Source organism: Phascolarctos cinereus, unplaced genomic scaffold (genome assembly GCF_003287225.1).
Source record: "Phascolarctos cinereus isolate Bilbo 61053 unplaced genomic scaffold, phaCin_HiC Scaffold_5;HRSCAF=322, whole genome shotgun sequence".
In the NCBI taxonomy this organism is placed as follows: Eukaryota; Metazoa; Chordata; class Mammalia; order Diprotodontia; family Phascolarctidae; genus Phascolarctos; species Phascolarctos cinereus.
Genome location: NW_027555958.1, coordinates 2,577,421 through 2,603,643, shown reverse-complemented (window position 1 = coordinate 2,603,643; position 26,223 = coordinate 2,577,421). Strand labels below are relative to the sequence as shown.

General features: G+C 51.1%; 1 protein-coding gene across 8 annotated transcripts in view; it reads right to left on the bottom strand.

Annotated features, from left to right (window-relative positions):
• The window catches only part of DIP2A (disco interacting protein 2 homolog A), a 126,300-nt gene that overhangs the window by 99,720 nt on the left and 357 nt on the right, over positions 1–26,223 (bottom strand). The window lies entirely within an intron of this gene.

The window sequence follows — 26,223 nt, the reverse complement described above, 5'->3', positions numbered from 1 at the left end:
TCTCTTTAAAGAGGATTCATGGGGGGTGGGGGTGGGGTACGCTCAAATCATTTAAAGGATCAAAGAGAGAGAAGCACCTTAAAACATAATGGAAAATGTCACTTTTAAGGTAGAAATAAATTGTGCTATAATTCCAAGTTGTTCTTAATGACCAGTTTCCAGGATCAAAAGGCCCCAGCTCTCTGGGAAGAGGGTGGACCAAAGGCTGATGAGTCAGCAAACCTACACAAAAGGCCTGATTCTCACCTGCCCCATTTCCTGGCCTGGGGCCCCACCACAGGATTTCCTCCTCCTGGCTCACTTTTCCTTTCACCAGATACGAAAGAACAAAAATGGCTCCTAATTTCTAAACTGCCAATTACCACCAGGTCTTTGGGGTAAATCTGTGGACATCCCAAGGCCTAATCACAGCCTATATCCCAGGAATAAAGGTCCAGCCTTTCACCAAAAATACTCACACACAAAACCTCTAGACAGACCCCTGACGAAGGAAGGCTGAAGCCAAATAGAAAAGCAAGTTCAAGCTTGGGGCAGTTGGGGGGGGGTGGTAAGAGCGAAAAGAAGGCTGGCCCTGGAAGCCCCCAGACCAGAGATACTGCCCCCACCCCCTGGCATGACCGCGGCCAAGTCACCGTCCTCTCTGGGGGCTGAGGAGGGAGGCCCCTGGTCCAGGAGTGTCTCAGAAGTCTGACTAAACAGCTGCTGAGCTGGGGGTCATTCTCCTCTGGAGCAAGCCTGGGTTGGCATGTCCCTCTGCAGCCCCGCAAAACGGAATCCTGGGGAAAACGATATTAATCTTGACCATCAGATCTGATGTTTCCTGAGCCAGGGAAGAGTGGCTCTTACTTTATCTTCCTGTCCTTGTTTCTGACACGTAGTAGGTGCTTCATAATGTTTGCTGCATTAGTAAACAAAAAATTATGAACAATGACAGAATCTGGAAGAATCAGGAATGATGTAAATACCACTTAAATTGGTTCCTTCTTCGGTCATATTAAGTTTGTGAAAATTCCATCATCCACGCCTTGCCTCACATCATCATCATGCGTCCCAGGCACCATGCTAAGCGCTTTACAATTATCATCTCATCTGACCCTCACAACAACCATGGGAGGGAGGTACAAATATTATCCCTGCTTCTCCGATGAAGCCACTGAGGCAAAGAGGTGCAATGACTTGCCCTGCATCTCGCAGCTAGGAGATTCCTGAGGCCAGATCTGGACCGGGGGCCTCGTGACTCCAGGCACTCTGTCCACCGCACCATTGCCACTCAAATCACGAGGAAGGCACACAAACAGACGTCTTTTCTGTCCTGCTCACTTCTCCCTCCTTCCTGCTGAGGCAGCAGGGTCACAAGGGGCCAATAAAACACAATGGAACCCTAGCCAACCCCTCAATTCTGCTGACCAGAGTGTGGATTCCCTGACCCCGCCCTTCACACCGTCAAGGTGAGCTTTCCACAGAGACACTGAATCAAAGCTGCTGCCAAACTGGTGGGGGGAAGTCGTGCACGCCAGGCCCGCCGTCCTCCGCTCTCTCGCGGAGTCTGTCTGAGCTCAGCTCTGGTGCTTCCATGACGCCGCCTAGCCATCACATGCTCTGCTGTCCCCTTTTCTTTCTGCCCTCCATCCTTCCCACCATCTTTCCCAATGAATCTCATTTTCACATCGTGTGGCCGACGTATTTACGCTTCAGCTTCAGTATCTGACCCTCCGGTGAATAGGCAGAATTCACGTCTTTGAGTATTGACCGGCCTGACCCATCCAAGGGACTGCCCAAAGTCTTGTCCAGCCCCACCATTCCACAGCATCGATTCTGGGTGCTCCACTCTCCTTACAGCCCGCCTCTCCCAGCCAAAGGTTGCTACAGGAAAACTCACGGCTGTGACCACACAGACCTTTGTCAGCAGGGTAATGTCTCTGCCCTAGTCTGCTGTCCAGGTTGGCCACAGCTTCTCTTCCAAGCTTCTTTTAATTCTGTGGCTGCAGTCTCCGTCTGCAGTGATCTTTGAGCCCAAGAATATAAAATCTGACGCTGCTTCTGTTTCTTCTCCCACTATCTGCCAGGAAGGGATGAAGCCAAGATCTTCATTTTTTTTTTCTTAATGTTAAGCTTCAAGTAGGCTTTTACACACTCTTCTCTTTCACCCTTATCAAGAAATCTTTTAATTCCTCTTCATTTTCTGTCATCAGAGTGGTGACTGTCTGCATATCTAGGATTGGTGATATTTCTCCCAGCAACCTTAATTCCACCTTTCAGCCAAACTAATGAGTCAAAATCAACTGCATATATCAATGAGCTTAGAAAAATCCCAGGAACAAATCCAAAACTCCTACACAAAGTAAAGACATAAAATAAAACAATCTGTCCCAAAATTCTCATCTACCTTCTGCAACTCCCAAAATCTTGCCTAAGGAGGTTGTTAAGTTGTTCTGCCAATCAATTAGAATTTTGAAAGTTTAGGTGAGGCTTTTTATATATAGATATAGATATATAATATCTATCTATATCTAGATATAGATATAGATATCTATATCTATCTATCTATATATATCAAAAAAACCCAGAGGTTATAGGGAGGACGACCCACACTGCAAGGTCTCAGCTACTCTGATGTTCAGGGTAGGCCTGAGCCAGAGTAATTCCCTTCCCTTGACACAATTCCATTTCAAAAGGGAGTTCTTTTTTAAAATATATTTTGTGGACTTCATGGACTTAAAACATATTTTATGGATGTCAGACTCAACCTGGCATCATCTGCCCTTCCCAAAGTATTCCAGCCCCTTTTCAGGAGCTATCTCTTAGAACAAAGGATAAAAAAGGAGACAAGCTATTCAGCAAAATTAACAACTCCAAAAAGTGGATTCATATGTGCCAGCATCCAAAGGAAGCCCTTAATAACGTCAACTTAAAATATCACTCAAGACACATTTTAAAATTCTGCCACATTAGTCTACTCCACGAAAAGTGAGAGCTATGTAATCGACGATGACAGAATGCAGACACATGTAAAGTCACAATACTATGCTTGCCTCTAAAAACCGGAAAGTGGCTCTCGCTGGTACAAAATCTGACCCAGAGTCGCCACCTCGCCTCGCCTTCCCCTGTAGCCCATGAGGCGCTGTCTCCGCACGCCAGATGCCTCCGTGGCTACCATGGTGTGGTGGACTGGACAGTGACCATCGTGGCCCCGCTGTGTTTTCTTCCTCTTTCTGGATTCTCATGCATGTGGTTCTGTACATTCTATAGAGAGGGTCCACCCAGAGTCCAAGAGGCCGGCCAAATGCACCTGACACAGCTAAGTCTAAGGACTCAGCAACTAGCCAGTGAGTGGGATCTCAGGACATCCACTGTGCTCTCTGAGATGAGGAGGGCGTGTCACAGCAGTGGTATTTTAGCTTCTTCCTGGCTCTAAGGAGATAATTCAAGCCCATCAGATCACAGCAGGTATAGGTGCAGAACTGAGTCAGGACACCTGAGTTTGAACTTCACTTTTTAAAAAAAATTTTATTAATTTATTTTGATTTATCAACAATCACTTCCATATGTTTTTCAGTTGAAAATTTTTCTCCCCCTTCCTCCCCCTCCACCCTCCCCAAGACGGCAAATCTGATATAAGCTTTACATTTACATACCCATTAAACATACTTTCACATTAGTGAAGTTGTAAGTAAAAATTAAAACCGATAGGAGGAACCATCAGAAAGAGGAAACAAAACTCAACAGAAGGTAAAAATACGTGAGAGCGATTCGACTTCCATAGTTCTGTCTTTGGATGTGGACAGCATTTTCCATCCTGAGGCTTCTGGAGATGGCTTAGATCCTCCTAATGCTGAGAAGGTGAATCTCAAACTCACTCACAGCAAGTGACTCTGCATTTAGTTATTTTCCCTCTCTCTGCCTCAGTGTCCCCATCTGCAAACACAGATGTAGTAGCTGCCTCCTTGGGCTGTACTGGGGCCAATGAAAACTGGGAAAAACCTCTGCTCTAAGCTCATGCTTATTATCACCCCCAGACCCTCATCTCACCTGTGCAATCAGTACAGGAACTAGCCTGAAGGCCTTTAACAGCCCCCTCCCCCATCATTCTGTCCTTCCAAACTACTTCATAAAGTCATCACAATTGGCACAGGCCCAGTTTTCCCATTAAGACTTTCATCTCATTCCCAGCTCTGGGAGACCCAAGCGAACAGCGCCGAGTTTGGGGACCTGCTCAGAGGAGGTCACATGGCTTGCCCAGGATCACATAGCTACAAGAGTCTGCAGCAGGATTTGAACTCAGGCTCCCGATCCCCCGGTGCAGCACTCTCTCCATAACACCACTAAGCTCAGCAGACTCAGTCTAGGCCAACAGAAGATGGAACGTTTATCTCAGCAGAAAGACAGGGAACTAGAGGAGGGCTGTCTTTTGGTAGGTCAATTCTGCTTAACTGAGGGTTCAGTGTGGTGTGGTGGGAACAGAGGCATGGTAACGCAGACATAAAAATAAAACGTAAATCACCCTTTTAAAAGACAGAAACAGTGATGACCACAGATTAAATGGCCGTTTCAATTACATAAAATTGAAAAAAACATCAGTGTGGTTAGAATTAAAAGGGGAATAATTAAGAAAAAATCTGTGCAACAGACTTCTCTGATAAAGTCCTGAAATCTCAGTTCTATGTGGAACTGATCCAAATATAACAGAATGTGTGCTATTCCCCCAAGATCAGCCATTGTAGGCCATAAAGAGACTTTTTTAATGAAGAAATGCAGCTACTAATAACCACGTGAAAACATGCCTCACATCGTGGCGCTGTGGAGGTCCCAAGGACTGGAAGAAGTCAGGCTCCCTCCCCCCCTTACAGATGAGGCAGCTGAGGCCCAGGGAGATGAATTAATTTGCTCAAGGTCAACAAGGAGATTTGAAACCAGACCCACGCAGACACCACAGACACTGCCAAGTTATGCATTTGCTTTTGCTTGGCTGTACTTACAAGGACAGGCTTCTAAGCCAGGAGGATGGTAGGGGACAGCGAGAGGAAAAACAAAGTAAAATGTGAAAACCACACAGAAGAAAACAGGACAGTGACCAGGTGTCTACTGGGCATTTCCCCAACACTCATATGAGAGGCTGCCTTTTGCAGGAAGCCTCTCCCAGAACCTGCACCTGCTTAGGGCATTCCTCTCAGAGACAGCCTTCCATTTCCTGTGCACACAGACCCAATCATTTCTACATTGTCTCCCCACTAGGATGTACGCTGCTGGAGGGCACAGACTGCTCTGGCCTCCACAAACTCTACCTAACACTAGTACTACATGTGAAATGTCTTGTAAACTTTATAGCACTGAATGAAGTGAGAAGAACCAGGAGAACACTGTACACAGTAACAGCCACGTTGTGCGATGATTAACTTTGATAGACTCAGCCCTTCTCAGCAGTGCAAGGATCTAAGACGTCTCCCAAAGTCTCATGATGGAAAAGGCAATCCACATCCAGGGATAGAACTTTGGAGTCTGAATGCAGAGGGAAGAACAGTATTTGCTCTTTTTTTCTTCTGTTGTGTTTTGTTTCCTCTTTCTTATGGTTCCTCCTGTTGGTTCTAATTCTTCCTTACAACATGACTAATGTGAAAATATATTTAACAGGAATGTATATGTAGCGCCTATATCAGATTGCACACTGCCTTGGGGAGCGGGGAAGAAAAATTTAAAACTCAAAAGCATATGGAAGTGATTGTTGAAAACTAAAAATAATTTAAAAAAAAAGAAAAATGCATTATGGGAAAAAAACTTTATAGCATTATATGAATACTGGCCATTATTATTAAATAGAACTTTTTTGTTCTTTATATAGTGACATGTATTTGTGGATGGTGAGATTCATAATTTTTTAAAAAGACAATTTAAAAGGAGAAAGAGAAACACCTATTACAATTAAATAAAAGTTCACTGCTTTTCCACCAGCCTTGCTAATGGGAAAATTAACCACCGTTAGCTCTTTGTCAACTGAAAGGCTAATATGGAAGCATCCCGAGGTTCCAGAATGACCATTTCTCTGATTATATGAGTTTTTTTGCACAGGTTTCAGGAGGTCATATTCTCTGTCTGGGACAGCTGGGTGGTACAGTGGATAGAGCAGCAGGCCTGGAGTTCAAAAATGGCCTCAGACATTTATTAGCTGTGTGACCCTGGGCAAGTCACTTAACCCTGTTTGCCTCAGTTTCCTCATCTGTCAAAGGAGCGGGAGAAGGAAATGGCAAACCACTCTGGCACCTCTGTCAAAAAAACCCCAAAGGGGTCATGAAGAGTCAGACACGACTGAAAAAAACTGAAAACGACTGAAAACAATTCTTTTTCTTCTAGTTCCCCATGGAGGACCACTGGCTTTGTAACAAAGAAGACATCAGTTCAAATTTTAACTATTATTTACTACACGTGTGACCCTGGGCAAGACTCATTCCCTTTTCGAACCTCAGTTTCTTCATCTGTAAAGAGGGGGATGGGAAGGGCAGCTAGGTACAGTGGATAGAGCACTGGCCCTGAAGGCAGGAGGACCTGAGTTCAAATGGGGCCTCAGACCAAACACTTGACACTTACTAGCTGTGTGACCTTAGGCAAGTCACTTAACCCCAACTGCCTAAACAAAAAAAAAAAAAGAGGGGGATGGGACAAGAGTGGATGATGGCCAATGTCTCTCTGGGTTCTGAATCTCCAGTTCCAAGACCATCCTGTTTATCGCTTCACCATTTAACTAGGGAGAAATGAGTGTCCCTTCCTTGAAGATGCTAGAGGTCAGATCATTATCAGACAGATTTACTGAATATATTTACAAACAAATGACCTTGTTACTTCCAATGATCTATCCATCAAAATATTTCCTCTGGTGAGCCCAGGAGGTGACATTCAGATAACCTAGTGCTTGCTGCCTTGAGGACTTATTTGAAAGTAACATAAGTAGATGTACAAGATCCTCTAATTCAGAGATTTCACTCAGCCACCCCTCAGGTGCCAATACATTTCAGGGCCCCCTGGATTTTCTGGCAATAAGCTGGATTGTTGTGTTTGTCCCACAGTTCACTGCTGGAAGGGCTGGCAAACATTGCCTGTTCTTGTCAGCCAAAGCCACACTGAGCACAGGTGACCTGACTGCTCCCCTTTCCTCTTCTGTAAAGAAAGGAAGTCTGGAAAACACTGAAGATGAAGAGGAAATGAAAAGGAGGGAGAAGGGCTCTTCAGCCAGCCTCTGCCCAAATGGGCTCCTCCATGCCCAGGCTGGGTGCCACTGTCCGGGCTCCAAATTCAGACTCCCCATCTGTCCTGCAGCCAGCTCCCCTAAACTGCCTGGTCCCATGGCCAGCAAGCTCATGGCTGCAAATGGGTTCACCCGTCACCCTGAACAGCAGGCAGAGGGCAAGAGGATGGGGGGAGGGGAAGGTGGGGAGAGATGGAGGGAAGGAAAGGAGAAGGGGAAGATGCAGGGTCACAATGAAGTTGTGGCCTAAGAAAACTGCAGCGTGGCAGGAAGTAGGGTCAGTAAGTGGAAGGGGGGCTCCAATGCATTGAATCCTCTGGCCATCCTCTAGCTTCTCCCCTCCTTGGGGCACACCCCATCTGGCACAAGATCATCTATAACATCTGGCTGACACCAGCAGGCATGTAAAGGGCTGACACTGGATTTGCCCAAGCTCTTTTAGGCCGAAATCCATCCCAGAGAAGAAAACAGCAGTCAGGGAGAGAGAGAAGACAGAACCAGAGCCTTCTACTGAAGAGGAAAAGGGACACTTGGTCAAGGAGCAACTTACTGCCTTATTTCCTTGGAGGTGATGGATGCTTCTTCGCATAAAGGCTTTACTTTTCTATATAATAGCATAGATTTAAATCCATTTTCATGGTAATACAAAAAACTCAATTACCAAAGGAAGGTTCACTTTGCCCTTAACCCCAAGCTAGAGCATATCTGAGAATGGACTTGAAGGAATAAATGAAAAAGCATGTATTAAGCACTGACCATGTGCCAAGAACTGGGCTACACCATGGGGATAGAAATAGAAAAAAAGAAAGTTCAGCTGGAGGATAGACAGGAAGTCCAAAGGGTGTAAGCCACAGCTCTGTGTTCTTAGGTGGCATCGGTCTATCAAATGACAGCACCGAGGATCTGGAGGACACAGGGTGAGGGTAGGACAGATGGTGAGGCCTGGGGATCCTCTATCTCCCCCAAAGAACAGGGTCGGTGATTCCCTTCTCATTCAAGGCATAAGCAGTGGAGCAATCCACATGGGTTTTGGGGCAGCCCAATTCTGGGTCACCAGGGCAGGGGCAAGAGGAGGGGGAGTCTCCTCCAGGGCCAGCCCCCTCCATTCCCTCTATCCCACGGCCTCCACTAGAATGCGGACACCAAAGCTAACGGCGCTGTTTCAAAGGACAAAAATTTCCCTCCTGATGGTCCTTTGCCATGATAATCATTTAAGATCATCTGTGCCCCAATTAGGGCCAAAGCCTGAACTAATCAACCAGAGGAAGCACCCCAACATAAGAGACATTCTTTTCTTTGTTCTCTGAGTGAACTCAAAACACCCCTTCATGTGTCAGCAACTACAGGACCAGATGAAGCTGACCAGCATTCTTCTGTTTATGACCATTAAAGTGCCTTAGACCCAGACACTACCTTGAATAATGGGACTTTTCTTATCTTGGTATTTTATGGACATATACTATGCCATGTTATGTTAATGGTAAAAGAAACACAGATATCTTGGATCTATAATTTCAATTGATACTTTGACATTCTCCTTTCTTACTGTATTTACAACCTATTCAGTTAAGAAAATTCCTTTCTCATGCTATGGTTAAACATATATGGAAACCATAAATCTGTGTAACACAGACATCCTGAGTCAGGGTTTAAATGTCCTCCTAAAATTGCTCGATTCAGTCCGAGTTAAAGCTCTGGCTCCATGTACATGCCACTAGCTTAAGGGAGTAAACAGTACGAAATTACTTATCACCCAGCTTGCTGCCTCTTTAACCAAACTTCAGGTCGACAGTTATTTGCCTTTTTCTCCTAAAATTATGGCACTTTTGTGTATGTGTATGATTTAATAAAGCATATGATGTAAGCCACAGTTATGGCCTCAAGTCTTGGTTTTTAACAGGTGCTAAATCACACAACGCTCTCATTAAGATCTGATGGCTGCTGCATATGGGCATGGCAGAGTATCTGAAGGACTCAAAAGGATCCTGACTCCACAGAAGTCCTTATTTACTGAAAGTGAGTAAACAAAATCCACCAAAACTGAAAGAAGTAAAGAAGGCTGGAGTGCCTTCAAGAGCGCAGGCATTAAAAAGTAAGGCACTTTGTGCCAGATGGTGAGAGCTAGAAGCAAAGCCCTTTAAATGCTCTGCTTCCTCAGGCAGAGCCCACAGGGCCACTGCCTCATTCCAGGGCAGGCCTCGATGGGCCCCGCCTTTCTTTCACTTTGGCCATCAAGCCCTTTTGGCTTCTTCAAAGAACCTCCATGTTGGTTTGCCGATAAAGGTGGAAGGGCCTCACCGAGCTCTGGCCTGACCTGGCCCTGAAGGTCTCAGGACAGAACCAGAGAAGCCCCAGGGTAGGGGCTATCAAAGTGTGGCCCAGGTACTCCTGGGAGACCCCGAGAGCCTTTCAGGGGGCCATGAGGTCAAAACTACTCTCCCAATAATACTAAGACATCTTAATATAACCTACATAAACAAAAGGTCTTTGGGGGGAGCCTCAATAATTTTTAAGAGTGTAAAGGGGTCCTGAGATCAAAAAGGCTGAGAACCCCTGGTGGCCCAGCCCAGCCCCTCAGTCTGCAGTGGACATGCACTAACAGCCTCCACTTCCTTCAGCAGGGAGCCAGGCCCAGAGCTGAACAGAAGGAAGCTGCAAAGCCGCACCGGCCCTCAAGGCTCCCAGGCCGCTCCCCAACATGAAGCCTCAGCTTTTCAGCAAAAACATCTCTCAAGGTTTGGGAAACCCCACCGTCTGAAAATTCAACACGGCAGAGGAGCCTGGAGGCAGCAGATGGCCAGATCCAGGATGCCAACAGGTCAGAGCATGGTTCCTGCAACGACTTGTAAGCATGAATAAAATGTGTGATGGGAAGGAGGGTGGCCATCCCAAAGCCAGACTGGGGGATAACAGACAGACAGATGCCTGTGGATGCAAAGACAGCTTGAAAAACCTCACAAGAAGGGCAAGAGAGAGAGTGAGAGAGTGAGGGAGCTGTGGGTGTCTCTCCCAGACAAGGCAGGCACCAGTGACGGGAGAGGCTGGAAGGAGAGCAGGGCCCGGATGGGGGATCTCCACATTCCTGCTTCAGAGCGCCCTTGGCTGTTCACACTCCAGTGACCCTGGGCCAGTCAGTCAGACTTCCTCATCTAGGAAATGAGGGTGTTTCCACACTCTGAGGGTTCTTAAGGTTCTCTGAGTTCTAGCAGGGCACTCTTCTGCTGAAACATCACTCATGCCTTCCAGCTGAGCAGAGGGTTGTCTCCATAAAAAATAACCCCTCACAGTGCGAAGTATTAGACTTCACCCAATTCTTTAATTTGTATATTTTAAATAATTGTTAAGGTAAGTAAGATTCAGAGAGTTTGAGGGACTGGACACTAACCACTGCACCGTACTACCTCTGTGGCACTGTGCTCGGCAGCACTCAGGCCTCCCTTCTTAGTCCACTGCCTTTGTTTTCGTAACTCAGAAATTCCTTGTTTTAAAAAACTGACAACAGCTTTTCCTTGGAAAGAAAACCGATCTGTGGAAATAAAAGGGTTTTTTTTACACTTTTGGACAATCAGCTCTCAGGACCATGTGCTGTGTTCATGGCGGCAGGTAGTGAGATCAGGACCAAATTCAACTAAAGATGGAAAAATGGAGGCTCTGAGGATTCTGCTACAAGAGGATTTGGGCCCCAGCACCGGCCCGTGCCCACTTGGCCCACTCAGGCCAAGGCACCCTGGGCAGGGAATTCTCTAAGAGGAGCCAACAAGGGGCAGCTTCCTCACTGGAAGTGCCCCCCAGGAGGGCCTGCCTCCAAAAAGCCCTGAATCCAGATCGCCTTCTGGGAGCAGCAGGCAGGCCCAAGCCACCAGACGGGCCCAGCAATGGCCAACATGCTGGGGCCAGAAGTGACCAGGACACAGAAAAGCAGGCCAGAGAGCATTTGAGAAATACTTCCCAAACTGTTCCCTGTCACCCAAACCTATCTTTTTCACCCAGATATCTATGTTCTCTCACTGACGCCGGGTCACGAGTGCAATGGTGACATTCGTGGAGGGCTTAAGCAGGCCGTAACATGCTTCCAGGGTACGCGAGGTCCAAGAGTCATGCAGCAGAAGTCACAGCAGCCTGGCTGCTGGGCACAAACAAGAATCAGCCTCATCTCGTGTGAAGAAGGCTGCGTGGCATGAGATCTGCCCTTCTGACAGGGCAACGGGGCCATCTGCCTTTGAGTTTACAATGCACTCTTCTCACAATGATGCTGCAATTCCTTTTTACTGATGAAGAAACTGAGGCCAAAAGACAGTCATGGGTCTAGAACGACACAGCTCCTAACATTCCAGCCAGGTCTGGAGACATGCACACCAGATCTAAGGGGGCTTCAGTCAATGGTGCCAGCACCACGGAGGAGCCATCCCACCCCTGAGCTAAGATGAACCAAAGAAAGGAGAACCTCAACCTGCCTGCCAACATCACAATCTGCCAGCGCCTCAAGGAGGAAGACGACCAGACGCAGGATGACCAAGTGTCCTCCTGAGGAATCAGACAAAAGGCCAGAGAAGAAAGCAAAGAACTTTGGCAGCGTGCAGGCACGCGCGGGCTGATCACCCCGAGCTGGGTGCTTCGCGCAGACGGCATCCTCATCACTGCCAAACAAGCCCTGGCGCCTAGAGGTCGTTTGAGCGCCTTCATCTGCAGCCACAACAAAGCAGAGACCAGGATCGGAGCTCCTGAGGGGATGACATGCACAGAGGCAGCAAGGCCAGAAGGCCTCAGTGACAACAATCAGCACGGTGACCCAACACCACACCAAGGGACGCACTGCGGTCCCCCAAAGGCAGACCGAAGCTCGTTTTGTTCCTCTCTCTTTTTCTTTTTTTTCAGAACAAGGTAAATGTAGAAATTTGTTTTGTATGATTTCAGCTTTGTGATTTAATTTTGCTTAAAAAATAAACCACAGTATTTTCTTTTGATGACAAATTATGGAGAGAAGATGCTTTTATCTCTCATCTCCAGTGCCTGGCACAGCTGGCACCGAATCAAAGCTGTTTGGTGACTCCACATCCACACATATTTACAAAAAATCTATCAAGAGGGTTGCAGATTCTCCTTAACTTTGAGTCAATGCATACTCGGACTAAAACAAGTGCCAAAAGCACAAAACCTCAACTGGGCTTCCACACCGCGCCCCACTGCCCCCTTCCTCCCCCCAGGCCTGGCTGGGAACTGCGAGTGCTGCTGGTGCTCATGACTGGGCACCAGCAGCGATGTCCGGCCTGGGGCAGCAGTGGGCCCTAGCACTGCTTCGGTCAGGCCCCTCTTACAAAGAGCTGCTTCCTCTGGTACCGGAGACCGAGTCTCCTCTAACCTCAGAGCCCAAAGGAAAGGGCCCTGTCCTTCCAACTACAACAAGCCTATGCCCTTCCACCAAGCCCTGGACCGAGATGGAGACAGAGCCTCCTGGCCCCCTCGACTCGCTCTTCTGTACAGCCAGCAAAGCCACGGACCCCAGCCTCTCCCACTGCATTGTCCCAGACTCCCGGGACACTGGCAAAGGAGACACGCTTTGCTTCAAGTTGCACAAGTCTGGATAGGTGGCCCACAGCCTTGTATCTTGCTACACAAGTCAGGCGAAACAGGAGAATTCAGGCTTGGCAGACTCCCCAGGCTGCTGTGGGCACTGCCAACTCGAGAATGCGGCCCAGATGGCAGGTCTGCCTGAGTGCTAGGAGATTTGAATGTCATCAGGCTGGGTGTGAAGCGCTCTGCCAAAGTCGGCTCACTTCTAACCGATGCCATCGGCCTTCAGTCTGGGCTACAAGCATCTGAAAGACAAACCAATGTATAAATATCGCCCAAAAGGAAGTTGCCTGTTTTTTGAGGGAGAAAAATCACTTTATGTGTAAAGAAATTCAGAGCCATTCTGACTTACTGAAAGTAGGAAAGGAGGAGGTAAGAGGCAAAGTCATTTGGGAACAAATAGCATTTGGGAGCCAGGACGGCACAGAAGCAACAAGCAATAGGAGCTTCTCCTTCCGCTCCCCCAAATAGATCTAGACCACGCACCATGAGGAATCCACATGGGGAAACCCAGGAAAAAGTCTCAGTGAGGCATCTGTCCAGCCCAGTTAGACAGACGGAGACAGACTGAGAACACACACATGGGAGAGGCTATTCACCAGGGCAAGAGGAAGGCCCTGCAGGGTGCAGGGACAGGTGCCCACAAACCACTTCCAGGGTGGAATGAGGAGGGGACCTGTGCCCAGGGTCTGAGTTCTGGAGTAAACGGCCCACAGGCAATGGAGGGAGAGTGGAGTGAGTTCAAAGCCAGGGACACAGCGTGGCTTGCACCCCACGAGCAAAGCTGGGTCTCTGCTCCAGCTTCTCGCGCAGTCTGAAGCCTGCGGAGGAACACCAAGGGTAAGAATCTCAGACTAAAAGGGAGTCCCTGGACAGGGGCCGAGTCCAGCAGGATCCAGGCCAGAAGTGGCAGAGCTCAGGCCAGGGGGTGATCACACTCTGCCTTTGGGAGCACAGGAAGCTCTCAGCTTGAGAGGTCCCTGAGATCCTGGAAAACCACAATGCTCACTACCCCCACGAAAGCAGCAACAGGCCCAGCCGAGTCCTTCCCTGTAGAGGTGCAGAGCCCAGCCCCAGCATCAAGTCTGCAGTCTAGACATGGGTCAGAAGACGGGCCAACAAAAGAAGGTGCTGACAAAAAGAAATGCCCCACCACCATCTAAAACACTGATCGCAGACCTTTCTGTGGCAGCAAGTCCACGTCCACGGACGGGGAAATACGGCTGACCGATCGTGGATGTGAGGGAAGATGACCAGCACGCGAAGTGAGGCCAGATGGAAACTGCGGGCTTCCAACGAGGCTGGGCCTGGGGTGGGCTCGGCATTTGTTTTCACTGGGATGACAAGGTCAAATAAAAGTGACTTAGCCACAGAGCCCCAGCCTTTGTGTCCCAGCTGGTGCCACGCTGGCTCAGCCACAGTCACGGCTGATGCCACCAAAGCTCTGAAGGCCTCTGGCCAGGCCCGCCAGCTAGCTGGAGGCTCCTTTCCAGTCTCTCCAACACAGTCTTCAGACTAAGCTGGACCACGGGGCCACGCTGCTTCCCCACAGAAGGCAAACTCCTTGAGGGCAGGCCCCATTTCACCTTTGCATGGTGTCCAGCACGTAGCAGGTGCTTCCCAACTGCCCCAAGGACCACTGGCCTCAGCAGCAGAACTGGCTCCTTTGTGGTCCCACTTGGAGAGAAAACTGGGGCATTTCACTTGTGTGCTTCTCAGTTTCCCCACCGGGAGAATGAGGGAATGGGCCTGGATCTCCCTAAGTCTCCTACTTTCAATGACCCCCAAATTCCTACACCTGGGAGGAGGTAAATCCGCTGCCCTGCCCCCCCCGCCCCAGGACAGAGCCCCAAGCTTCTGTGTGCCAGACAAAGTATCAGGCCTCAGTGACCCACAGAAGGGAAGGAAAGGTGAAAAGGCGTGTTCACCAAAGCAAGAAATAATATCAAAGCCTTAGCCAATGCACCAAAAATGGAGGGGATGAGAAGCCAGGTCCAAGAAATCGGGGGGGGGGGACGTCCTCTTACCCACTGTCACTTAGCTTTGGGCTGGGGGAGGGATGGTGTTTACACCTCCAGCCACGGTTTATCACCCCACGTCAGTCAGGGGAGAGCCAGACCCGCCCTTAATTTCCTGAGGAAAGACTCACGTGGTCCCTAAGGACACCAGGACAACTCTCATGTTTCTGACCACGTTGGATTTCGACCCTAGAACACGGCACCATACCAATACCTACCTAGGCCTGTGCTAAATAATGCCACGGTGGGGCAGAGGGTGACGGCTTTTTCTCTCAGACACCTGAAGCCCCCTTGGAAAAGAGGTCCCGTCTTCTAACTGGCAAAGGAAGGCGGGGCATGCGGAGTCACAGGAGGCCAAGGGGGCAGCTGTCCCCAGGAAAGCTGAGGAAGAAACTGGGCCCTGCTTCAGGAAAACCGCCAGAGGAGCAGACAAGGGAAGAGAGCAAAGTTTACTGGAGCAGGGCTGGACCAGAGCCCTCCTCCCAAGAAAACACTGACCAGGGCCCAGACTCTAGGAAGAGGCTGGTTCTATTTTGCAAGCAGCAGGAATCCCACGGCCCGTGGCTGCGACAGGCGACAGGCTCCTTGGAGATAAAGGGCCGCAGCACTAAAAATGCTCCGAGGAAAGGTCTAAGCTGACTACAGCTGGGGGTACAGGAGCAGGGCCCGAAGCCACCTCTGGGCAAGGGGACCCAGTCACTGCCTCGTTCTGACCGCAGGCCATGGACCCACCCCCATTTCCAGCTTTGGCTTCCATCCCCTCTAGGACAAGACTAGTCCTCCTTCCCGGGTCCAGGCCCCAGAGACGCTTCTCTGGCAAAGGAACAAGGTCGGCCATGTCCAGGTAAAGTGGGCTGGGCTGTCTTGGCCTCGATCACATGTTAACCAATGGCTGGAATTTCTAATCCCTCCCAAAAGAACTGGACAGGGATAAAGCCAAGAAAGAGAATAGTCCAAGTCAGAGAAAGCTGGGTCTTTCCTACAGTTCAGTTTGAGTTCCAGGGACGGAATAACAATTACAGCTAATGTTCTAGAGTGTAAACATGTATTATCACACTTGATCCACACAACAAACCTGCAGGTAGGTGCTAGTCTGATCTCCATTTTACAGATGAGGAAACTGAGGCTGACAGTGGTGAAATGACTCAGCCAGGATCACAGAGCTTACGTGGAACTCAGGTCTTCCTAAGTTCAGCATTCTATCTGCTACCAAACTTAGGGCTTTGTCCAGCATCCTGGGGAAATCAGCCCAAGTTCCAGGAGGCCCGGAACAATCTAAAGATTATTTCAAGTATGCAGCTGGTGCCCAGGATCAGACAAAAGCCACTGCCCAAAGTTGGAGGTTGATGAAATATGCCACCTTCACTGTAGAGGACGGTCTACCACGAAGCAGGGGCCCTTTCCCTGGAGCTTCAGGGGGTCTGGGAACCTGGAGGGGACAAAAAAACCTCTTCATTTTCCCCTCACCTCTGACAGACTCGGCCCTTCTTCCACCAGTGAATGGAGGCGACAAAGCCCGGGAGCCTTAGCTGGATGATAACCGTCCCCAAGAGGAATCCTCGAGCGCTCCATGCTTCATGACAGTTCTAATGTGGGGTTTACGAGAGCCCCAAGTTTACCAGACAGCCCCAAAGACCTAAACGAACGAACAAGGGAGCTAGGAGGGTCTGCTTCCCAGCCAAGGCTCAGCCTCAGAAGACACCAGAGTCTGTTTCTCCTCCGACACTGGCTATGTGACACTTAATAGAGGCCTCAGTTTTCTCATGTGCACCCTGGGGCTAATACTGCCACTAGATCCCTCTGGGGTAGCCCAGCAGATCTGGACCTGAGGCAGGCAGACCCCCCAGCAGCTACAGACAGCCACGACCCAGGTCTGAGACTCGGAGGGCCTGGCCCAGGGTTGGACAGGCTCCGACGCCAGAAGGAGTGGATAGAAGAGATGTTACAGAAGCAGACTTGGAAGGCCTTGGCAACAACCTGGATGTGAGGGGGTGGGAGAGGGTGACATCTGGGCCATGAACATGGCTGACCGGGAGATGATACTGATCTAGAAAACAAGAGGATACTCGGGAAGAGGGGAGGGCTTGGGGCAGAAGAGACCGAGTCAATTTGGGATGTCGATAGAACACTGATCCTGCGTGAGCTAAGCACGTGGAGATGCAACTCTGGGGCTCCGGAAAGAGGTTAGGGCTGGCATCATCAGCACAGAAACGATGCCCTTGAGACCACCCAGCAAAAGAGAAGAGGACTCAGGACCCCACAGTGGGCACAGCCCAGATGAAAGTGCAGCAAAGACTGAGCAGTCTGACAGGTGGAAAAGAGGGTGTGTCAGGAAAACCGAGGGAGAAGAAAGTGAAAACCACGTCCTAGCCATGAGGATGAGCTCTTTGAAGGAGAGCCTCCAGGTGGCCAGGACACACCTGCAAGTCAGCAGTAACCATAAGCCACATGGCCATCTCTAGGGGAGCACTGTCCCTGTACTACAGCACCATGATGGTGTATGAAATACTCGGAAAGCGGACTTGGAAATCAGGCAGATGTCATTAACTGATGAGGATGCCTTTGGCCCATGGCTGTGACCGAGACCTAGAAGGTCAAAGGCTCTGTCTACACTGGTGTCCCAAATCAGCAGCCACCACCCCCAAGGAAAGGCTCTGCACAGAATCCCATTTCAGGAGCTTGGGGCTGTCTATCCCACCCGAGCTGCGCTCACAGAAGGCCTGGCCATCGCCATGCCTTAACTGTCCCCTTGTCCACCCGAAGCACAGACGAAGCACACACTCAGCAGATGGCCACACCATGCTGGGAGGACAGGAAAGGTGAGGTTTTTCAGGGTGTGAAAGAGTAACATTGCCAAAGAGAAGTATGGCCAGGCCCACATCTACCCTTCAGTCAAAATGACGCTCTTGCACACAAAAAAGAGATATTCCCAACAACATGTAACACGTTGTTTTCAAAGCCTTGTCTTGGTGTGGAGGACGGGGCCTTTTCTGGCTTCTCATGCTGCAGAGTCGGAAGGCAGGGCTTCAGGGGGTACCCACCCTGCCAGCTGAGGAAATGAAGGACGGGGCATGAAAACAGCTAACAAGAAGGAGTCTCCTCAGGCAGAGGGTAGAAAGGATACTGGGCCAGGACTTGGCCTCAGCCACTGGGGCTTCCCTGGCTCTGGGCCACCATGTTGGTGCCCTGGTCAGAAGCCTGGGGAAGGAGGTCCTGACTGTGTCTGTGCCCAAGGAGCCAGACTGTTCATAAATGGCTGAAAAAGAGAACCTCACACCTCAGGAACAGGAAGGGTCCTAACGCCTGATCAAGAAAGAGCTGACCAAGAGAAGCGCTCTGGGAACCTGCGCCTGTCAAATGTCAGCACACTGATCGCGGCAGAGCAGCACACTCAGACACTCTGGGGACAGAAAGATACAAGCACTGCCTGGGTTTTTTAAATGTCAGAGCAGACAGCTAGGGAGCAACTTTCCTTTTGTCCCTGCAGACCTCAGCTTTCTCCCCACACAGACCCCTTCCCTTCCCTTCCCTGTACATTTCTGGTGCGTGATTTTTTTTTTTTTGCTTTTTTGATGAGCAACAGAGGTTAAGTGACTAGCCCAGGGTCACACAGCTAGTTAAGTGTCAAGTGTTTGAAGCTGCATTTGAACTCAGGTCCTCCTGACTTCCAGGCTGCAGCTCTATACACTGAGCCACCTAGCTGCCCCTACCCTGTACATTTCTGAAAGAACCAGATGACTCCTGGCTCACTGCTCCTAACCCCACGACCCTCCCAAACACCTTCACCACTCAGCAACAATCAATACCAAAAAGCTAGCGTGCTTACAGACTGTCTGTAAAACGCCGTGCTAGGCCCTGGGACACGGCCCCTCTCCAGGGAAGAGGGCTGGGGGGACAAAGGGAGAATTTCCGGTTTCTCCACATCCCACTCACGCAGAAGCCTGAAAGCTGCTCCCGCACCACACATCCAGCCCGGGCCCGGGTGCCACCACCAGAAGTGACGCCTCAAAGAGCTCAGGGAGCCGGTACCCCAGGAGCAAAGCAAACGCTGGCCTTTCCCCGGTCCCCCAGGCGACCACACACCTACGGACGCCACAGAGATACTGCACCGTAGCACCAGAAGGGCAGAGGAGGATGCCCAAAGCACAAGGGCAAAGTCATCAAAATAAAGCTAGGAAGAATTAGAGGAGGTCTGTGGGAGCGGGGCAGCCCCCCCGGCCACCCTGGCTGGCCGTCCCACCTCTAAGCCCCGGCGAGTCCCACCAGGCGTGCCGGCACTCACGATGGCTCACGGCTTCTGCCAAGGCTCCGCCTAAATCCGAGAGGTTCACCACCAGCTTCTTGGCCAAACAGGAATGGACTTGGTCAGAGAGTAAGGCAGGAAGGCCCGAGGCCGCACACTCAGTGAGGGGAGGGGCACTAGGACTAGAAACTTGAGAAATGACAGCTTCCAAGGAGACTGAGGCCACAGAAATCATCCCCGCCCCCTACCCCGGGGTGAGGAAAACAAGGCAGGAAGTCCTCACCACTGTTACCTTCCCTTTCCAGTAAAAAAGTCTGTCCCTGCACTTGTTTTTTATGTCCTGAATAAACACTTTATGGGTTGTCAGGAGCCCTTGTAGAATCAGCAAGCCAGGGTTTATGGGGACTGGAGCCTAATTTTACTATGTGAAATGACTCAAAAGGTTTATCACTTTATCTCTGTCATTATGACATAATGCTAATTAGCTCCCAATTCATCTGCTGCCACAGCCAGTGGTCAATTATCTCAGGAGCTTCGAGCTGGGCACTGAGAGCCGCTAACCTGCTCCACGCAGACCTGCATGAGACTCCTTTGACCACACAGCATCCAGGGGATCCCCGAGGCCTGGCCAGAAGACCTCCAGAGGCAGAACTCACCCCCACCCACGGGAACCCATTTCCTTCGGCAACCTCGCCCCACATTCCTGGGTCTGCCGCCTTTCGTGTGAGAGCCCCACAGACAGCCTGAAGGTTCATTCCAGCTCTCCATGTGACGGTCCACAGGTCTGCTGGCTTTGTGTCTTGCATCTTCCCACAGATCGCTACGTGAGAAAAATCTTGGGGCCAGCAGAGTGTCTAGCTGTGGCTAGGAGACAGTGGTGGCTCACTGGTTAGAGCTCTGAGCCTGGAGTCAGGAGGACCTGAGGTTCATTTGGCCTCTGACACTTCCTAGTCCTGTGACCGTGGACAAGACACTTCATCTCCACCTGCCTGTTTCTTCATCTGTAAAATGGGGATAATAGTAGTAGTACCTATCTCCCCAAACCGCTGTGAGGATCAAGTAAGACAATGTTCGTAAAGTACTTAGCACAGTGCCTGGCACATTTGTTTTGTTCATCACAGCCCGGGTGCGCTTGGACCACGCCCTTCCTGGTCCCCTCTTAATGTAGCTGACGCTAGCGCTGGCCTTCTCGGGAGCTGACTGAAAGGAGAGTCACAGAATTCAGGGGAAAAGAGACTCAGGAAATTACAAGATCCATCTGGCGGACAGTCGAGCGACCCACCAGTAACCCGTGTTCCTTCACCTCCACGAGCAGTGTTCAAGGACGGCTCAAACACTTCTGAGGGCCTGCACCTCCAGACTCCAGGCACTGCCTCTGGCTGGGCCTCCTGCCTTCCTGATGCTCAGGTCCACCTCTTCCTGTCTCTAGCTCGTCTGCACGTGCCGTCTGGGTACTGTCTCCCTCCGTGAGACTGTGAGTGACTTGAGGGCAGGGCCTTTATTCTGCCTCTCTTTGCATCCCCAGTGTATAAGTGCCTAGCATACAGCAAGCGTTTAATAAATGTTCATCGACTGACCACAGGAAGCCTATCTGATCCACTGTGCTGCGAGTGCCCTCCCCTGCACTGGAAACTGCTTCACAACTACTACGTACATAACTTACAGCTACTTTTCTGGGTCCAAGACAGTGGGGTGCGGTGATCTGAGTTCAGGTCCTGCTTGGGCACATCCTGGCTGTGGAACCCCAGACAAATCAACTTCCCTCCCCTCTCAGTGCCCCAGACCACTCTAATAACACCACACTACAGAGAGGGCCAGCCTAACTCGGGGGAGAGAGATTCTTCACTAGGGAGTTCCCTAAATGCCAATGAGATCCCATGCCTGGTCCCCAGCCCTCCGTGGTCACATCTAAGCTTCTTAAGAACCGCAAATGACGGACTCAGAGTGTGAGGACCCGAGCACATCTGGCTACTCACGTGACCTCGACGTCCCTTCTCTCTGGGCCTCTGCAAGCAAGAGGCAGACCAGCCCGAGGGCATCCCACCAGATCTGAACATCACCGGGACAGGTTTGACAAAACAGCCCAGACGAAGGTACGATGGTATGGGGGAGATTCACAGAGTCCACACTTGGACCCATTTGGATGCGTCACACGCAGACACCCCAGGACGAGGACCCTACAGCAAAATTCTGTTCCATACTAGTGCTAAAGCTGCAGGCACCATCCACCTCAGGGAGGGAAGCAGGCAGGGATTCCTGGGGGTCCCACTAAAGGGCCTCTGCACTGTCATCCAGCTCTCAGACTCCAGGATTCTGCAGATACGACGACCAGGAGGGGGGAAGCAGCAGCCAGCCAGGGGGCTGACCGCACCAAAGCCAATAAGCCTTCTCCAAGAGGGCAAGATTAGAAATTAATGGAAATGCTTCCTGTCTGACACGTGAGTCCCACAGATGGTCCCATTAGGTCCTCAGAAGATGCTACGGCTACTGCTCCAGGTGTTACTCCCATTCTACAAATGAGGAAACTGAGCCTTAGTTTCACATAATCTGTTTATGGAGACAGCCAAAATCAGAAGTGGGGTTCAGTCCCAGGTCACCATACTTTCCCTTATTCTCCTCTGCCCCCCCAAGATGTTATCATTGCTGAAGAAGGGGAGGGGGGAACGCAAGAGAAGACAGCACAAGGACTGCCTCATCCGGCTTTCTTTTCTCAAAAAAACCTTTATGAGAATGCTCTGTGCCTATGGGACAGACATCATAAAAAAGCTGAGAAGGGCGCAGGCACGCAGTAACAGAGGGGACAGAGAGGACAGAGAAAGGCCTACTGTCTGTCTGATGTTTACAAAAAAGCATCTGACTTGGTGGAACCCAAGACAACCTAAAAGGGGCTCCCTGACAAAGGAGGCCCCCTGAAGTGCAACACGTGGCCTTCTGTGGCCAAAGCGAGCCCAGAGCCGGCTTTCGTCCACACCAACCAACCCAGATGTGAAGCAGGAATGCCACAGTCACGGGGGCCCAACAGCGTCCTGGCTCTGCAAGGCCGTCCTTCCCCACTGAGGGGAGGGTGCTCACCAATGACCTCATGCTAACGGTATCTAGCTCAGGCCTGGGCCTCCTCGGACCCCTGAGAACTGAGTCTCACTATCTGTAAGAAATGCCCCGCAGCAGCTGGGTGGACGGTCCATCTGCAGCCCCTGCCCTAGTCCTTGGCTGGAGGACTCTGAGACAGGCTCAGAAGTGTACAGAAGGAGATCTGGGCGGGGCAGTGCTCCACGGGGACCTCAAACGGGTCACTACTCCCCAAACATGTCCAGGAATAGAGGCTGCTCTCCAATGGCAAACTACCACATGCCCCAGACTCCAAGGTCAACAATGCCCCCTGGCGTGCCAGGGCATATGCCCTTCACATGAAGTGAAGATATGTAGATATGATGGGGAAAGAGGGGCGGGCCCTCACTAGGCTAGTACTAGCTGGGCAGCCCATGGGCCGTGCAGCCCTGATGGGTGAGCAGACTCTGTGGAGTCTAGAATGAGAAGGCGTGGAGAGCCAGGGCCCAAGACAGCGGCTCAGCCACCTCTGGCCAGGGGCCTGAACCGAAGGTCTGGGCACTCAGGTGTCATCCCCATGGGTTTCCTTTGGCATCCTGGGTATTTCGTGTTTTAAAAACTCGATGGACTTCAGCAGACGGACTGGCCAAAGGGTTCACAGCACAGGAAGGTTCAGTTCCCCAGAACCATGCCTGAAAGGCAGAGAAGGGCCCTGCCCTAGGGCCTCAGGGCATCTCCTACAGTTATCAAAAAGGCCTAAAGCAAACCTGAGACCGGTAGTTACTACTTTCCACAAATACAATGGACTAAAGCACATGCAGCCAAAACAAACGCCTTGACCCTAGCTCCTCAAAGAGAAACAACTGGACCCTTTTCACTTGGTGACACAAAAGGGCTAGTGAGGCAAGAAACCAGAGGCAACAGCAGCTCCTCAAATAAACAGTTAGATGGCAGGTAAATACTCCCAGCCCGGCTCGGAGTTAGGAGGACTGCTAACAGCGCCAGCCCACCCTGGACAAGGCAAAGTACCCTTGGGCAGGTCTCAAGGATTCCTCGCAGTGCTGGGGGGGGGCCAGGATGGGGCCCCAGGGGCTCACATGGGGGCTGGGGGAGGGCGAGCTGTTGGAGGGGGCCGAGATCACACCCAAGTCTTTGGGACCTTGGGCCCAAGGGCACTCTGCTAGGCAGAATCCAATCGGTGATTTTAGTTTGTGAATTAAGGTATCTGCTGGTGAGTATTTACTGAATGGATGAGAACATTTCAGTTACCAAATACCATCCCCCACAAAACTGAAAGACAAAAGTCTGCATTATTCTTCAAACTTTAAATACTACACTGGGTCAGGCCACAGTTAACTTCACTGGCAGGTTCAAATGTCAAGTTTCTCTATTTTTATGTGTTTTACAAGTTAAAATTCCACAGCCACAGAGTTAACCCAGCCTCGTGTTGTGAAATCAAACCTAGAATTGGGTGTTGATAGGTGCCAATCATGACAGCGGTGTATAAAAGGCTGTAGGAGTACAATAAGTGAACCTTCTGAAGACCGCGACAGCCACCCTTACTATTTAACAAAAGCAGACATTAAACATAACATCTAACAGTTATTGCACTAACACTCAAAACTCCTGACACGGAATCAGAGCTGGGAGAAAGCTTCGAGAATCCCCGTGATTTGACAGCTAAGGAACGAGTCAGACAGGGTGAAGTCATGGCCAAGGTCCCTCACTCTGAGGCAAAGCCAAGGCCAAGACCCCAACCTGGTGACCACCACCTTTGGCCTGCCTGCCATTGCTCTGGCACTAGCACACACAAGCCTTGGCACGTCGAGGGGAGGCACTGGTCGCCAACTGACAGCCCATCACCGCCTGTTGTCCAAAGGACCCGTCCCTCGAGGAGCTCCAAGGGCTGCAATGCTCCAAGACTGTCTCCTACGGCCCAGAGGGGCTGCTACCTATGTTATGGGGGGACACGGGGGACAGTACCCAGAGAAAACCACAGAAACCACATCTGAAAGCCAAATACCCTTGTTTTAAGGAAGTGCAGAAAACTTGTCAAGCGTGCACTCAGAGTACTACTGGGAATAGTGGGAAGAAGGTCTCCTGCCAAGCAGGGGCTCCAGGGACAACTGATCTGACCAGAGAGCCTAGACACACAAACCCCAATCTGTCTCATTCGGTGCCAGGACACCCAGACAAGCCTCAGATCCTCCCTAGCTAGGGGACTCCCTGGCAAACACCGAGCCAGGGCCGCTTCACTCTAGCAGCGACTCCAGCCTAGGTTGGTCCAGGGCCCTAATCCCAGCCACTGCCGTCTCCCCAGGAGTGGCTTTTTTTGTGGCTGGCTCAGGTTTTAGGTTCCAAGAACAGCCCACATGAATGTAGTCTTGGAACATTCACAAAACCCTTTCCTTACAACAACCCCAATTATTAACCCATTTTACAGATGGACAAACAAGGCTCTGACAGGGGTAGTGACTTGTATGTGGTCACACGGTTAGTAAAAGTCTAAGGAAAGGAGAGAGGGGATGTCCCCACCTGACATGCACCTCCTGAGGCCATGTGGGTCTTCTGTCCCCAAACCAGAAATGTCACCCCAACCGCCACAATGCCCAGAGAGCAGCCCTCCATGGTGGGGCTCCCTCAGGCCCAGCCCCCAGATGCAGAGAGCCTTTGGGGAGCCAGGGGGGGCCACCTCTCTGCCTGGCTGCTCAGCTTCAGATCAACTACACACCCCTCACTGTGGCCCTTCAAGCCCCACACATCTACTTTTCCACCTACAGGGGATGCCCTATCCCCCTCATTCTACCACAGCCCAGGGAGGGATGGCCAAACCGGCCTGTGTGCAGTTTCTCCAAGGCCACGTGTTACCTCCTACCTCTATGCCTTCCCTCCTGTCACCCCAACAGTCCTCCCTGCTATTTACAGGGCATTAGACCGTGAATGTTTCGAAGGCAGGAGCAGTGTTTCTGACTGGCAACGTGCACAGTGCCTAGCACGCATAACCCCTTCATCCAAGCTTGTTGACTTGGTTGGTCCTGTATTCGAGAGGCTCTTTGAGGTCCAAGAGCCTGACCCCTTACAGGGCCCCTGTGAGAAGGGAAGCAGGGACCCAAGAACACAGGAGGAGACCATCTCCCACGCAACGAGGCCCCCGTCGCTCTAAGAGGAGGAGGAGGTGGGTAGCAGAAGAGGGCAGTCCATGCCCTCCACCTGTGTCGGGCACTCCACAGTCTGCAACACTCTTCTCCACAGACTCTCTAACGTGACTCACCCTCTCCTCCCCAAAGTCAGCAGAAGCAGGCTGCCCAGTAAGTCATTCACATCTCGCACAATGGGGCCACTGCCTTATGGGATCCTGAGCATCCCAAGGCCCAAGAGCAGGGCTAACCTGTGCTTGCCCCACCTAGGGCGGCTCCACAGGCATCATCTCACTGAATCCCAACAACCTGGGAGAGTTAGGTGATGCAAGCATTAATCTCCCCACTTGAAAGGAGGACACCTAGGCTCAGAGAGGACCTGCCCTCCGCAGACCGGCCCTCACAGTCCAAATGCTCTAACTGCCTCCTCTTGAGGAGTTAAACCTCAAGCAGAGATGAGACCCACTGCAGAGCCTGAATGCCAGAGAAGCTTCATTTCCCCAAGAGCAGCTCGGACAAGCTGCCCACATCCTCCATCCAATCAAACCACCTGCACTGATTGAGCACCGACTGCGTACCGGGGCCAAAGCAGTGCCTGCCCTCAAGCCATCCCCAGTGCAGCCTGGGGAGAGACAGACAGACAGACATCCACGCAGGGCCCGGATGAGGCACCAGGAAGGGGGGATGGGGACAGGGTGCCTCTGAGCCCCCCGTGTGAGCCCCACACGTGCCCCAGGCCCCGGGCAGCCCTAGAGGAGCCGGGGTGGTCACTGGACGTGGGACACCCGGCCTCGGCAGGGGGCTCTGGAGACTGGTGCACCCCGCCCCCTGGGGGGAGGGGGCACACCCACGTGGGAGCACGGCACCCCTCCCCCAGCCCCGAAGTTTCAAGCGTCCCCCCTTCCCCCCCAACCCGGCCAGCTGGGGGGCGCCGTAGGGGAGGAGGGAGCCTCCCGGCCCCGCCCCTCCAGC